The following is a 5,143-nucleotide window of genomic DNA, read 5'->3' as shown; positions in this document are numbered from 1 at the left end:
CATTTATCAGCACGAAGAAGGAGCCTCTCCAAGCAGCACTAAAAGAAGCAGCAGGGCACTCTATAGGAAATGACTTTAATTAAGCTCCACTAAGCCACAGATCCCTTTAAAAGACTTTTGTTTTTGTTTTTAAGCCTAAATGACAGGAAATCACTCACAAGTCCTCAGGAAAGGTTTGCCCAGAGTTCCCAAGTCTAAAACCTCATTGGTAAGAGTTGTGTCCCCGGGGCATCTGTGTGAAGGGTGAGGAACAGGGATCATGAAAGGATATAAGATGGCATTTTAAAGCCAATATTAGCAGGAGGCCAAGCTGGTACATATCCCGCTCTTTGCCAGCAGGTTCCAGAGTACCTTAAACAATTTAAAATTGAGAAATAGAAATGACAAAAACAAATTGCAATTACAGGAATATGGTGGATGTTGAAAGCACATACAACTTGGAAGCCAAAGGTTAGGGGGAAAGTTGTGCACCTTCAGCAAAGCTGTGAAGATATCAGAGGCACCTTTGTGGGGTGGGAATTCCATAACTTTGGGAGTGCCACAGAGAATGTCATTTCCGGGGCCAATCCCTCAAACTTATGAGGGAGGTGGAACGTCCAAGAGGGCAGCCTCTCCTGATCTTAAAACCTGGGTTCATAGCGACCTTGCCTTGTATGTTTCAAGGCCTCAGCTCCTTGCTTCATTGGGAGCCAGATGGGCTGGAGATGTTACCAGAACTTGTCAATCCAATCATGTTTACTGCTCAGTGGAGCCCAAACATTTATTTCCAACAATCCTGTAAAGCAGACCAGTGTTAATACCACATATTACAAATGGTAACCAAACGCTGAGAGAGAGTGGTTTCCATGTGAGTTCTTGGCAGTCTTGATAATGAAACTGTTGCTTCCACGTCATGTTCCTCCACCCCACCCCAGTAGACTAGTGAAAATTATTTCATATTAGTGTACATTCATTTCTTCATTGATGTTCCTCTCCTTAAAAAGAACCCTTCTTTATTCTCTTTGCCTGGAAAGGTGAAGCTGTAACTTCATGCAGAGAGACATTTCTGAAATCCTGTTGCAAATCTCCAGCAATCGCTGAGCCCAGACAAAGAGCATCCTGCAGGCAAGCCCTTTGTGGGGACTTCTAAACCAATGGCTGCAATTTCCACCAGCCCAGGGTGTGCATGAGACAAGACTTTGCATTTCAAGCAGCAACCCGTGTGTTTGTGTCATGTGCTAGTGCCATTGCCATTGCCATAACAACATCTGTGCTTTGTAGATGCTGTGATGTTGTCACATGCTTAGCCCAACAAAAGTAAATGGGTAATTGGATGGTGGGGAGAGAAAGGTGAAAAAAAGAAAGGATGCATAACTCCTGTGCCTTGAGTAGTCTTTGTTAATGCAGCCCAACAACTGTTCAATTAAATGCTTTTCTGTTATGACTAGGCACAGACTACTCACTTAATCCTGGAACAACCTTTCCGGCTTCTCTTGATTCCAGGCTTTGAATGGCTTGGGGGCAGAATGGAAAGTGAATCAGAAGGACAAGGTGGAATGGGTTTCTATAAACATGCCTGGTCCCCTTGCTTGTACAGGGCTTGATAAATTCACAGCAGTGGATAAGTAATTCATGAACGTTCATTTAACAGCCTGCCTCCTTTGCACACGTCCGCTTAGGGATGGGAGAGCAAATGATTTATGAGCAAAGAGTGCTTGCTGCATATGTAAAGCCACCTCACTCTGAGGCCTTAGGCAATGGTCTTACCCCATTAGGCTACCAGAGAGGTCCCAGATTGTCCTTGAGGCTTTTACATCCAAAGCATAGGCTCTATATCCCTTCCCAAAGGGCTGCTCTGTAATGCCTAAAAATTACATCTGATGTGTCTTACATTTGTGTATGTAAAATTCCATGTGGCCTGGGGCTAGTGCATCCAAGCGAATATCCCTCCCTGCATGAGCCTTCCTATCACCTAAAGAAAAAGTTTGAAAGTGGTTTCATTCAGAAGGTGAAATCAGCATCTCTGTGTGTGCATACTTACACTGTGGGGCTTTTTTTTCAGTAGTGGCATTTGCTGTGACAATTATAATTAGAGGGTGCCTACCATGCCAGAAACGCATGAAGCTGCATTGTTATTTCCAGCATGGCCAGCACCCTATGTGTTCATCTCTGCATGTGGCAATGCCAGGGGCTTCTAGATTGTGCTCTCAGTTCTCACAGAGATAATTTGCCACAGTGCTCTCGATTTGAAAAGGATAGTCCATGTTTTGCAATTTCCTTTTCTGCAGACCCACAGGCTTAAACAATACTGATGTCCAGCCCCAACTGAAAAATGTGTTAGACTCCTCCAGTATAATCCAACTTGACAGAGATACATTGGTGAGAATGGTGTAACTTATGGCTGATTGAGCAAGGCTGAAGGTAGTATAGGGAAATTTAGTTAGTATTGTGGGGTGGGGAGGCTAATGATCAAGAAAGAAAATCTATTCAGAAAAAAAGGTGGGTCTAAGTTGCCACACATCCATACTCAAACAGAAGGCAAAGTATGAAATGTGCACCCACACTCCAGCCACACAAACACACACAAGTTTCTTCTCCAGATTATGCATTGGTAGTTTTGCTCTGAAAATTTCAATTTAATCCCTCACATTGTTTGGTATACTTCCTGCATCACAGTACGTATACAAAAGTTTATTTTTAGCTGTTGGAATCAACATGAATAAGTAATTGATAGCAGACGATTTTCACAGAGCAATTTCAGATCGCTCAAAATCACATGCTCCTACATGGAGGCAGCTCATGCTATGAGCAGAGACAAGAGACACAGGGCATGTGCTCCTTTCTTTTGGCGGACATCAGAGCTTGCAGCTTGGTTTGATTTTGCCTTAGGGCTCTTTCTTCCCAGCACCTTTCTCTTCATCTACTCAGGCTTCAAACCAGGCCTGATACCCCTGCTGTTACCGAATCTCATGATTGCATCAGGGGATGGAGCCACAGAACAAGCATGCGCTTGTGAAAACAAAGCTGGCATCCTCTTGTCACCTATTCTCAAACCCCACAGATTCAGACTTGAAAGGATTTTGCGTGAGAACCCTAGCAGATCCCTTTCAAATCTAGGCTTTTTGTTGGGACTGAGTATAGTCATATAGGTTGTTGTTGTTGTTTAGTCGTTTAGTCGTGTCCGACTCTTCGTGACCCCATGGACCAGAGCATGCCAGGCACTCCTGTCTTCCACTGTCTCCCGCAGTTTGGTCAGACTCATGTTTGTAGCTTTGAGAACACTGTCCAACCATCTCATCCTCTGTCGTCCCCTTCTTCTTGTGCCCTCCATCTTTCCCAACATCTTTTCCAGGGAGTCTTCTCTTCTCATGAGGTGGCCAAAGTATTGGAGCCTCAGCTTCACGATCTGTCCTTCCAGTGAGCACTCAGGGCTAATTTCCTTAAGAATGGATGCGTTTGATCTTCTTGCAGTCATATAGTTTAGTCATATAGTTTAGGTTCTGCTTAAAATCTCATGATTCTGGGTTCCAAATTCTGCAGATTGGCTGCCTATTGAAAAGAAAAAGGCCTAGGTTAACTCAAAAGTGATGATTGTATTATAAATGATGGTGCTATCTCGCTACTAAACTCTGGATTCCCTCTTGATCTGCTTCTTCCCCAACCAACAAATGCAATCTCAGAAGAACCGCTTAATTTTCAGTATTTTACTTTTCTTACAAGAAATTTGAAGGACATTTAAAAAGCACTTTACTATGAAGTTCTGTATTTATGTATGAGATTCTGTGCCACGCAAAGCATGCACAGAGAGAGATATGCCTGGAGTTAGTGCTGTAGAGTGGAAGTGGAAAGGGCCGGTGAGGGGGAGAAAAGGGTCTTTTGTGTTTTTAAAGAAAGATGTTGGGGTTCCAGAGTGATGACCGTCCATTCAAGCAGAGGAAAAGTTTAGCCTCTCGGATGCAGGAAACAACTGATATCAGGACGAAGTATCCAAGCAAGATTCCGGTGGTGCTTGAGCGTTACCAGAAGGAGAAGACACTCCCTCAGTTGAGCTGGGTCAAATTCCTGGTTTCAGGGGATCTATCTATGTCTCAGTTTGTCTACAGTCTGAGGGCCCGCCTGTCCCTGACAGCCACTCAAGCCTTCTACCTGCTGGTGGACAACAAGAGCCTGCCCTGCCTGAGCCTGACTGTTTCAGAGGTCCATGCAGCCAACAAAGATGATGACAGCTTCCTCTACATTACCTACGCATCTCAAGATATGTTTGGTGATGTTGGCCCTTGAGCCCATTCCAAGGCCTCTGCAGTCTCCCCCTCCTCCCTTTCTCTCTGAGGCATAGTTATCACAACATGGATTTTTAAACTGCTTTTGTGGAAGAGTGGCATGGGAGAAGAGTATTCACTATCAGGCAGGCTCTTGCCATTGTCCCTGAAGCAACTGAACTACCTTCTATGTTGTATCTGCCTGAAAAGATGCCCAGATGACAGGGTGTATTTTAGGGTCATGTACTTTCTTAACCAACTCTGCAGGGCCATTACTTTAACCCACTGCCAGCTTATTCTTTTAAACTATTTTGTTCCCTTATCTCTTCAGACGGATATAGACATAGATATAAAAAAGAGCATCACTACTATTGCACAGGAAACTTTTGTCTGGTTTTCTTTCTTATTTTAAACGAAGCTGATTGGCCTAATGGGAATCTGGAGGGTTCCACGAGTGGAAATTTTAACCACACAGCTGTTTTTGTTACTTCATCTCTTTCTTCCCCTTTTTTTAAAAAGCCTTCTGACAAGACTGCAATAAAGAAATAAATGGGCACAATTACACTAAGAGAGAGAGAGAGAGAGAGAGAGAGAGAGAGAGAGAGAGAGATTCCTGAGTTATTACCGATTTGGCACTGTGGCTCTCTCTTTGCATGAGAAAGCCATTCATGTTTGCTTAGGCATTCTAATATGCAGAGCCCATGTAGCCAATCAGAATCGTCTAGTGATATACAACATAATCTTGCTATTGCATATGCTTTCTGGGAAGGTCTCCAGCTTCACATTAGGCCAGAAGCCCTGCTCAGTGCTCCCTCTCAAGCCCTTGCTGCAGCCTTGTTGGGAGTGGGGCCAGGAGCAGGACCACTGTATCTGAGATGGTGTCTCCCGTGAGATTATACACACTG

General features: G+C 44.1%; 1 pseudogene across 1 annotated transcript; it reads left to right on the top strand.

Moving 5' to 3' along the window:
- The first annotated feature begins 3,808 nt into the window (after positions 1 to 3,808).
- Positions 3,809 to 4,778, top strand: LOC308584666 (microtubule-associated protein 1 light chain 3 gamma pseudogene; annotated as a pseudogene). Its single transcript has one exon. The product of its transcript is annotated as a microtubule-associated protein 1 light chain 3 gamma pseudogene (transcript).
- The last annotated feature ends 365 nt before the right edge of the window (positions 4,779 to 5,143 follow it).

Source organism: Podarcis bocagei, assembly GCF_964188305.1.
Source record: "Podarcis bocagei genome assembly, chromosome: 4".
Classification (NCBI taxonomy): domain Eukaryota; kingdom Metazoa; phylum Chordata; class Lepidosauria; order Squamata; family Lacertidae; genus Podarcis; species Podarcis bocagei.
Note: the sequence above shows the minus strand (reverse complement) of the source record. Positions and strands in the feature narration are given on the sequence as shown.